The following is an 11,884-nucleotide window of genomic DNA, read 5'->3' as shown; positions in this document are numbered from 1 at the left end:
TTTCTACATGGTCACTTCCTCTCTTCTCAGCGCAAACTTGTATTACTTTCTCCTCCTTGCTCATGCGTACCTCTGTCTATTCGCCTTTCTGATTTCAATGCCCTCCCTTTGTAAATTGTATTAGAAAATCTCTAATCATCTATATTACAAATGCTCAATATAATCCCCACACTTTCTACATCCTAATTTTGATATTATTTACCAGTAAGCTATGACATTCAAACCTTTAGTAACTAACTAGGGAGGTGAATCTGGTCCTTTACCCCTATTTATTTTCAATTCTAAATTTTTTTGGATCTCAAAAGGAGAGTAATTCCTCATAATTTCTCACTCAACTGTTAACTGAACAAGTAAAAGTTCTCCAAAGCATCATCTACCAAGACTACACCTTTACATTCTGTCCAGTTTAATTTTCTCAAAAAATAAAATAAATTTGATCCCATTTGAAATGCACCTCTTAAGAACATTGATTCTTTCAATGCTATGAACCCTTAGATTTTACAATGACGTCCATCTGCCAGAACTTCCCATCTTTATACTCTCCAATTTAATTTCTCAGGAAAAAAAGATATGATCCGATTTGAAATATGCTATTTCTTTAAGAATTATCAATACTGAAATCCAAATTGTCAAAAATCGCACATGTTGTCCATTATTCCTAATGGTGAAATTTGTTTCTTCAGTGCAGAGCAGAAGCCTGAAGCTGTGATGGGTGTTAGGCTCAGTCATCATATACAATGTAATGTCCTTATATGCCACATGCCCACCCTTTTGAAATAGTTCTCTTTGCAATAAAACATAGTGGTTGAGAGTATATTATAGTTTAGAATCTATTTTACAATAATACATTTAAATAATAATCCTTTACAAGATTTAAGATAAATTATTAATCACAATGAAAGTCTTAAGAATTATTAAAAGCATTTCATATGTTGGCCCAGACTCATAGTTAAAAATACCGAATAAAAGGTATGATGTCAGTGATTAAATCCCACTCACCATCTTCCAAGAAAACTAAAAGAAATCATTTCATTCAGTTGTTTAATTTGGTGGTTTATTTGCATTGTATGTATTTATTTTTTATATTTTTTTTTATTAATAGATGCATGTATTTTAACAAAGATTCCAATTCCAAAAACAACCAAATCACCCCTCATTCGCAAAAAAAAAGAGAATTTTCTGCATAAACTTTTTCCCTTCTGAAAAACATTGATTTCTGCTCACAGAACAATGTGCTTTTCATGAAAAAACTGTGCTAACAATGTGCTCTTCGTGAAAAAACTGTGCATTCCAATTGTACATTGTATTAAAAAGTTCAAAGCATAATACACTGGCTTCAACATTTCCAAAGGAGAGTGCGCCTTTTTCTATGTCAATTTAGTGGTTGTTACATTATGTATATTTTTGTTCAACAATGTTTTTAGTTAAATCTTCTTTCTAAAATTTATATTATATATATTTAGTACTTTTGTCTCTTATTTGATAAGAAGACTTGCCAAAATTGGCATAGCTAATGTTGTTGCATTCCTTAAATACTCAAAGGTTTGCTAAGCGTTCTGCAGAGATGTATGTTAGTTTTCTTCCTTTCATGTTCTAAGGAACACACAATTCTTATTCTCCTTTACCATCTACATTTTTAACTCTGGCAAGAACATGATGTTTTGTGTCTCTTGTTTTGTTTGTACCCAATATATTATTTAACTTATATTTTACTATAGACATAACTATTACACCTCCTTTGATGCAAATGTTATATATTAAATGTTATTTAATATATAGTGGATAGACTATACCAAAATGATCTGATGTCTAATGTCAGTTATTCGACTTTGTAAAGAATTCAATCGAGAACTGACGTTTTTCATCCAACTCACAATTTCTGATGTAATTTGCTCCTTGCTCAAACCTTTCCCTATTTCTTCTCTGTACGCCATTAATGACTGCGAGAAATACTTTTGCGAAACATTCATGGTTCGTTTCTTTGCAATTATTTTACTCACTATTTCTCCCATCTTCTCCCTTGCCTGACACAACATCAAAAAGTTAAATTTAAAATAAACAAATCTTCAGCTTTACCAAATTACCAATAGATACATACCCTAATGGATTTATTGAATCGAGTTCCAGGAAGATTGACAGGCAATGAATTGTAGCCCTCTTCAAGAATGCGATAATGTTTCTTTAGATTCGGGATTCAAGGGACCAAAGATGGAGTAAATTCCCACATCAAACGCATACTGCCAAAATTCAAAACTCATATTAGAAGCACGCACAACGTAACAAAACCATATTCATTCAAAGGACAAATCAAATTGCACCATAATTTCTTATGATTGGTATGATTGCAATCTCATTCTGATGAAAATATTGTTCAAAAAATAAAAACTTATGGGGAGTTCCCTGTTCTTGATATTGGGAGTCGTTATGCTGTTGTTTGGTTGGGATGAGTTCAAATTCAGGCAGTCCTGTAAAATCCACAGACTTCAAATGTATAGAATGGATCGTTAGGCATAGCTTTCAAGGTCAAACCTCATAGAAGTGGGGAGATAACAGTATTTGATTTCAACCAAATCTAATGTTATTCAGGTGTGGCAAGTGGGCAGCTCGGTCGGCTCAGTGATGCAGGCCATCTCCAAAGTGGAGCCATCTGTAAGTATTGGATTCTCAAGCATGGGTTTTTTCGATTTAATGCCTCTTCTTATAGTTAGAGAACGTTGAAGGCATCAAGATAGAGGTTGTGTGTCTCCCTAAACAATATAGATAGAGAGTTTGGTATTTAAGGGAAGATATATTTAGGGAAAGGTAGAAGGTGTTTAGGGGAAGAGTATTCGTTCATGTTTCAATAATTCTTCAATTTTTGTACATTCAATCTTTCAATTATTAATATTAAAAGAACAAATAAAAAATAAAAAATAAAAAATAATTAAAAGTTCATTAATAACTTTTACATGTATCAATAGCCACTCATTGTTTTGCATTTGTAGATCATAATTGACCCATTTGTGCACCTCTATCAGTACCCATCGCGCATGACTATGGATGTTTTTGTGCAACGGTATTGGCAATTTTAAGCGCACAGTTATTTCGACATATTTAAGCAGGTATCAAGCGACACTTTGAAATGTGTACTTTTAAAACCTTGCATGCATAATGGATCCCATAGTGTGCATCATTATTACCTAGAAGCCAAAACAATAGCTATAAGCAATAAAATCGCATGCGGAGACAATTAAAAAAATCGTCAAAATTTGGTGTACCATTTAGAATTTGTGGGTTGACGAAATTAGCTATAACGTCTATTAGTACGCTTCCCCTAGTTATCACTCATGTTCTAATAATTGTTCATTCTTTGTTTTTAGATATTAACTTAGAAACTACCTTCACATTAGAAACCAACCATAGAAAACCAAGAGTCACAACTTACAATTCTGTAATAGATTTCCCATTAGAATTTGAACTTGTGTCTCCAATTTAACAAGTCAATGCTTTAATCAATAAAACTCAACTCCTTGAACTAATTATAACAATTTCTTACCACTATATACATTTATATACAACTCTTAATTACTAGCATAATTAATATCAATCAAAACTCATTTTATACCAAATTCATTGTTTGTGTATTAAAATAAAATTTGAATCCTTTAAATCGAAATCTAATATTTAACTTTTGAGTGTTTAGCTCAAATAGGAACTTCTAAAAAGAATTAGTGTGAATGTGTGGGGGAAAACTTCAAGTGGTTCAATTTAGTTATTTTGCATTCCACTTTGAAGGACTAAAGTGAAAAATCTTTTATTTAGCTAAATAAGACTAAAGTGTAATTCTTCACTAGTGATTTAGACTTATCTTCCAACTCATCATTGTGACAAAGATTCTTTAATATTTAAAGTTATTTTTAGAAGATTAGATTTTAGTCAAGTTAGTATAAAGATCAAAGATCAGAGCTAGATAGAAAGAATGCAAGGCTTCGATTTTTTAAAAAATATTGAGAAATTGAAGTTGTAACATACTAGAACAACATAGTACAAGTTGATTTTAATGCAATTGTGAGTTGTATCGGTTGTGGAGATTGCATTGTAGGTTTTCTCAAGGGAGTTAAAGACCGATTTGAAGGTGCAATTATCCATGTATGATTCTGCATTTAGTATTTTTATTATTGTGTGATTTATGCAATGTTATTTAGGATTAGGATATAATCACTAGTATTTTAAAAAGTATTCATGGTATTAGAGTCAAAGGCGGATAAAATCACATAACCTAGAGAGGAACTTTTGAAATTTATTAATTGAAAAATTCATTAGAGATTTTTTTAAAAAAATAGGAATTCTATTTTGATGAAATTACATCAATTTTTGTGAATAAGTTGCAAGATTTTTAGTAAAATAACACAATACTGAGTTGGAAAATTGTGGGTTCTTTTGTTAAGCATTCATAATTAAATTTTTACGATAAATTGCGACCTTTTATGTATAAAATTTTGGCAAGGAAAATAAGAAAAAATGCTATTTCATGAGCTATTATATTTGACTTGAGTTATTCCTCTTTCGTAAAAGATGTCCCAAACAATCAATTCTTTACTTTTTTAAGATGCCCAAGTGCTTCACATTTAGGAAATTTTTTATTCCACAAAGATTAATGTCTTGAGATTAGATAACTGAATAGGTAAATATTCCCTTTTTAAAGTGATTAATTAGAAATGTATACAAATGATAACTCTATCTTAGGATTTACTTTTTAAAAGAGTGTTGTTGTTTAAGTAATAATATGTTGTTTTCTTTTCCTTTCTAATTCCATCATGGATGTGTTATTTAAATCTACTTTACGTAATCATGTAGTAGACAAGATAATTATATCCAACTAATGAGCTTGACATGCTCACATTAATATGTTTAACTATTCAACTAAATAAGCTTGGCATGTTTGGATAACATGAGATTATCTATAACCACAATTGGGATTCACCAACCATTACCTCATTATTCCAAGTGTCAACAACTAATTTTATTGATGTCAATTATTCTACATACCAACTGCCACATGTTTTTGATTAAATAAGCAGTGTTAACTAGGGCGTTGACCCTTTACATAACCAAAGACTATCCAAAAAACAATTAACCACAACCAACAAGGGTAAACCCCAAGTAATAAAAATAAGAGAGTAAGTCTCGAATCACACAAGGATAGCCAAGAGAAAAAACTTGTCTAACCACAAATAGCCAAGACCCAACTCAAGGAGGGGAAGCACCCAAGCCTCCACAAAGAGGGGTTTGGGGAGTCAAGGAGGACTACCAGATAAAACTTTAGTGGTGAATTTTTGTCAATTGGCAAATAGTCAAGATCGAGGATTTTAAAATTGGTGAATATGAGAATTGAGGGTCTATCTCTCATTCACCTGATTTTTCTGCGTTTTTAATTGTAGGCAATGTGTTTCACCACCATCTTTTGGGTCCAGTCATACTTTGTGCGCCTTTTTTGCCAATAGCTTATAGATTTCCGCACCCATTTATTCGCAAATGCTAGCTAAGAAGTTGGATACAACAATAGTTTAGGAAGACCCATTTTGACGACCGTTTTGTAAGTTATTGTCTAGAAGGACCCATTTTCGCCAATCGTGTTGTAACAAAACGACGATTATAGGTCCACGATCACCTTGGAAATCGAAACATAACATTTTTTAGCTAGCAAGATTCGCCCATTTTCACTCAACAATGTCAGTAGCCCATTTAAATTCGCCAAAATTTAAGATTAATTTTAAAATGATCCACAAAATTCGCCAAATTTGGATCGGTATAAATATAGTCAAAAGGTGCTACTTTATTGTCCCAATTTGTTTTGTTCTGAGCTCTCTATAGTAGATTCACACAGAAAATTTGCTACTACAGACATTGTTATATAATGGACTTCGACAAAACCAATTTGTAAGTGTGAGTAAAAATTTCCTTTTTAGTATTATAAGATTATTTGTCTACAGAGGTTGCGAATTTTAGTTCATTTTTTAAAATTATTTAGTAGGGTTTCATTTATTGCCTGAGTAATCAGGATTCAAGGGACCGGGGTCTATCTTCTTAGTTCTTAGTTTCTATTATTCCAATTTGTATTTCTTGAGAGATGTCGAGCAACCAGATTCCTGAAAATATTAAAGGGAGGCCATCAAAGCATAGAAATAAAAGCATAAGGTCATACTTCGGTAAAGTTAATATTGGCAGTCCACCAGGGAGAGGTACAACATTTGTACTTGCATAGGCACCAGAACTATTGATGATAGATAAACCTCCAAGAAAGATCAAAATCAGATAATCGAGGAAAATGCCAACGTCGTATCTGATGTTCCAATGGAATTGGATTCCCAGAATAGTTGGAATAAGTCAATTGAGGTTGATGTCAATGTATCGAGAAATATTGATGTGAATGACTGAGATGATGTTGCTGAGAAATGCACAGATGATGTTGTTGGAAGTATGGGAAAGGGAAAAAGAAGAAAAAAATCAAAAGCGGGCCTTGAGTGGGAAATGACAAGGAATTTTCAGTTGGATTGGGTGTCAAGGTACCCATTCATTGAAGAAGTGTCAAATCCAAACAAATATGATCCTTCAACAAAATGCAAGTGTAAAATCTATAGTTGGAAACTAAAAAAGGACAAGATGTTGTAGCTAAAACTGGACACTATAGAGAAGCATATCGGTAAAGTGTATGAAAAACAAATCATAGATGGAAAAGAACGATACGTAACTAGATTGAAAACAAAGGAAGAATGTAAACATGTTAAGTATGAAGAAGAGTATAAAGAGCATATGCAAAGATTAGAGAAGAATGATAAGCATCAAAGTTCGATTAAGGCTCAATTCAAACATATGATGTCAAAAACATTCAGGTCAAAAACTATTCAGTTGAGTGTTGTTTTTTGATCTTTTGAAAAATGGTCGTCCTATGTCAGAATACCCTGACTTTGCTACTTAATTAAAAATTTTGAATGTTGGACTAGATTTCCTCAGACACATTGGTCAATAAATAGTGGATGGGAATGGGCAAGTTGTCTTGATGATGTGGAAATATATGATGTAAAGGAAAATATTAAAAAGTCAAACTTTATTGCATTATATTTAGATGAAGTTACAACAATGGATAATACTTCTTGGATATGTATGGATGTGTATACCATAATGAGACATGAACACAAATCTCATTTACTCTTTGTTGTTAAAATGAAGGAGAATTCCATAGCGGAAAATATATTTGAGTTAGTTAAGAAATCTTTAAAACAATTTGGCGATATGCATGACTTATTAATTGCCGAAAAGTTGGTATATGTAGGCGTTGATGGAGCTACAGTGTTTCAAGGTCATAGGAATGGTCTTTGTGCAAAGCTACAAAGTTCTATTTCACCATACATGATTGGCATTCACTGCATGGCCCACAGACTGAATTTAGCTTTTAGAATTGTGAGCAAATTTGAATCAATAGCTAGAGTTGAAAATCTGGTTCGTGAGCTATACTCATTTTTCTGTCGAAGTCCCAAATGATTTGCAGAATTTTAAAATTTGTCGAGGGAATAACTGATGGAAACAAACTTCTTAAGGATGTTGATACGAGATAGATCTCCTTGCGGGGACTAGCAGAAAGAGTTTTCTCTGAATATAAATCCTTGATTGGACTACTGTATGAACAACAAGGGCCAGTAGACAAAGCTTCAGAGAATTTACATAGGTTAAGTGATGTAGAGACACTCTTAAAATTGGTTGGTATTCCCTCCCTTTTGAATGAAATGAACAAGCTTGTGAAAGGAGCTCAAGAAAGAACTCTATATATTCCAGAATATACTAGTCCACATAGAAGGTTAATAATGACACTTGATAAAATATATCCATCAGGAGAGACTTTTATAAAAAAAGAATTTGTTTCCTAGCATCTGATGACAGATCTAGAAAATCTTGACATTTTTTTAAAGCTTAACACTTGCGGAGAGTTTGTTGGATATTGTTATTGCTAGGATATGTTGTTGTCATTGATGTCAACATATTCCTGCTCCGGTGATTGCAGAATGGTTTATTGGGATCATGGTTTGGTGTATGGAGTATTTATAGTATCACTATATTAATTTGTATTGGTTTTGGTGATTCGGTCAACTTAATTGATCATATCATATGATCTAGTTTTACAGTTTGTTTTTCTAATCTGTGCTTTGCAGAGTTCAGTGTTTCCTCTTGTATATTCTGGTATGATCATGTATTGAGATGAGTCTTTGGGAGACTATTTGGGATGGTCTTGTGTATCTTTATTTCAAATGGTTCATGATTTGGTGCTCTGTAAGTTATCTTTCTTTGTGACAGTTGTTGTTGTTTGAATATTCTTGAGTTTCAGATGTTGATCGATGAAGATTTGATAAGTGGTGTTGGTGTAGCTATTTCTGTTGATTCTAATGTGCTTGTTGGTGTATCCTAATTGTGTCCTATTTGTTTTGATGATCTGCATTGATTGTTGTGCGATCTCTTGGTGATTTTGTTGAACCGATGATGTTCTTCGTGTTATGCAGTTTTCTTGGTGGTGTAGCGTGTTGCCGTTGATTTTAGCGTGATTTTGGGTGTTGTTGTGTGTTTGGAGATCTGAATTAGGTCCATTTTATGTCATGTATATCATTATATTGGTCTGGTGGTCGATCTTTGTATCGTGTGATGTAATTTTATAATTGTGAGTTGAGGGTTTAGCCGACCTTATTGTCAAGGTTGATGAAATGTATAAATAGGTGGTATTGTCATACAATTTTGGGTATTGAGGTTGTGTCTACATTATCAGAGAGTAGTGTATGTATGAACAAGTGATTCATCCTTCAACATTGTGATTGAGAAGAGATTGGTGTTGCAGAGCAAATAATTGTACTTAACCGGAACTATCATCAAGTATTTGGAGATGTTGTTATTGCAGTTCATTTCTTTTGGATTGTAGTATGAATCTTATTGTAAGTCAATGAGACTTCCTTGAGGGTTGTAGCCTTCTAGGTCATTATCTTTTGAGCACTGAGCTCTAGGCAATGTGCCTGAATGCATGTGCATTCCCCATTGTAATATTTACACATACTATTGCAAAGTATCGTCTTATTGTGGGTAGGTTCCCACCATGGTTTTTCCCTTAATCAGGTTTTCCACATCAAAATCTTTGTGTTGTGTATTGTGTGTTGTGTTATCAATTTGCTTATCTTTGTTATTACTGCAGTTTATCAGATTTGTATTTGTGGTCAAGTTTGTAGATCCTGTGAAAACCAATTCACCCCCCCCCTCTTATTTTCCTTCATTGTCGTTGCCAATAGAGTTATGTATACACGTACGTCTATATGAGGTACCGATGCACTAGTATACCAGTAGTGGTTGCAAGCGCTCAAGTAGAATGAGAGATGTACCTGTTACCAAGGAAGCTTTTGATGAAATCATTAGTCTGTAAAAGATACCTTAACAAGAATTGTGATAGAGGTTTCAAATGATATTTTAAGACGATTCCCTCGAGATGAACTATTAGAAGTCGTGTCTATTGTGCATCCTAATTATTGGGTCAGTTGTAGTAAACCAGATTATTTTAAACAGTTGCAGTGCTTGATTGATCATTTTGTAAGAAATCCATATGCAATGTCGATGGAAAAGAAATGGAAATAGATGGAATTTTAGATAAGCATAACCTCTCACAACAATCATTTGAATTTTCAACAACAATGAACCTATAGGCTAAGGCATTGAAAAGACCCCACCTACCGGGATAATAACAACAGTTTGGAGAAAAATAACTCAAAGCCCAGTATTATATGATGTACTATTAGAACTCATCAAACTTGTTGATTTATGTCAAACCATGATATTGGGATATGTAGAGGATGAGAGAGCTTTCAGTGCATTGGGGTTCTTGAAATCAAAGACAAGAAACAAACTAGACAAGAATTTGGAAAATTGTTTGAGGGTGTATCCAAGTAAGTATGATGTTGAGAGTTTTTTGTATGAAAAGGCACTAACAATCTAAAATTCCATTCATGAGAGAAAAGAGTTGTGCAACACTTCAAAGGCTGGTACTATTTCTGGTGGAGAAATTGATGGTGGCAGATCGAATGATAGTGATAATTTTATTTTAAGCAGAGGTACGCAGAAGCAACAAGATGATTTAGAGGATGTAGAAGAAATTGCATAACAGGAGGAGTCGGGTTCCAATTGGCATTTTGAATTGGCTGGCATTGACAATTGAGAAAACAACCTTTTCAAGGTATTTATAGTTTTTACTTCAATTCATATTGATTCCAATGGGCTAGTGCAAAATACAAACTGTGATTGTCTAATTGATGATATTTAATACATTTTTACTGTATGAATGAATGTTGATAGCCAATTGCAATTTTTAAATTTTCCATGACTCATTGCATAATTTAAATTGTAAAAGTTGTCTTCAAATTTTATTTATTTAACATAATTTTTCCATTTCTCTGATACTGATGTGCATCGTGTATACAATAATCTTTCCCCTAATATCATTGAACAATGGAGACTAGTAATCCAGTAGAAGGAACATAGACATCCCGCTACCCTACGAGACATAATAGCATGATGAAGGGACTGTGCAGGATATGATTTCTTACTTGCTCCTGTGTATCCTATGACACTTTCTTTAAGTGCCAAATGAACTTTGTGGGGTGACGTGGGAAGGCATAAACTATAACCTCAAAGTTCGTTTATTATTCCAAGTGTGCATCATCATCCTCGATGAGGCCCATATGTCGCATCTATAGGAAATTAAACTGTCATCTTTCTATTGTATCACGATAGCCTTAGCGATGAATTATTATTGGTTAATCCATTTTCCATGGATGTCCTTTCACATGTGGGACTGGTCTTTAGGTCCATTTTCGAGCATAAGATCCAACTAAACAAAATTTGTACAAAGCGTAGTCAGTATAGAGACATGTGTCAAGGTGGATCCCATCTCGAAGTAAAGTTTTTTAAAGTTCATTAAAAATAATTTATTTTAATTTATATTTCTATTGGATTGCATTGCTTTAGTCTATCGCATATTCATATGGTGGCTCAATTTGTCAATTACTAAGCTTTTATTTCGAAACATTATAATTATGAAAGCTCATTTATTAGTCCAAGTGTGCATCAGCATCCTCGATGGGTGATGCAAGAGCAGCCCCGGTCAATGAGAAATCTTGCATCAACCAAAAATATTTCCTTTCAGTTTTGTTCTTCTTTAGTTCATTGTGTAGTTTTCTGTGTTCTTATCGATTGGTACCGGTAGTTGCTGGCTTTTCATTGCAGATACTATTTTCGGTTTTCAGGTTGGTTCGTGTGCTTGATTCCAGATTTTCAGTTCATTTGGAATCTTTTCCTATTAGTTATCGCTTTCAGCTAACTGGTTCTAGGTTTCTAGACAGTTCTTGTGCTTACCAATTGGTTTTTCTTCATTACCAGAGCGATTCTTGGTGTGTGGATCTGTTTTGGGTCTTGTCCGATGTTCTTTGGCATGTGGATGACCTTCTTGCTGAACCACACCCCTTGGTTGTTATTTTCCAGAAGGATTTCTTTAATTCTTAGGAACGACCTTGTTACACGTTTCATTTTCCTGCACTAGTAAATGTAATCTTATGAGGCCAAACCAGATATGTTTCAATGGATATATATATGATATTATGTAACCATTTGTAGAGGCAGAGGAATTAGAATTGAGAATAAGGATTGAGATTCGCATTTAGTGATCCGGTTGATTCTTAGAGTCCCGGTTGGATTGTATCTGTCTTGAAGCTTGAATGTAACCGATTAACTACCAGATGTTCTATGATGATTATATGATGATAATCGGATGGTTGTCAGAAGTTCTAAAGCAATAATATGATCTGTTTATGTAATCTTGCTATGT

The sequence above is a fragment of the Cryptomeria japonica genome, chromosome 11, assembly GCF_030272615.1.
Source record: "Cryptomeria japonica chromosome 11, Sugi_1.0, whole genome shotgun sequence".
Lineage (NCBI taxonomy): Eukaryota > Viridiplantae > Streptophyta > Pinopsida > Cupressales > Cupressaceae > Cryptomeria > Cryptomeria japonica.
The sequence above is the reverse complement of the archived record's forward strand: the minus strand, read 5'-3'. Positions refer to the sequence as shown.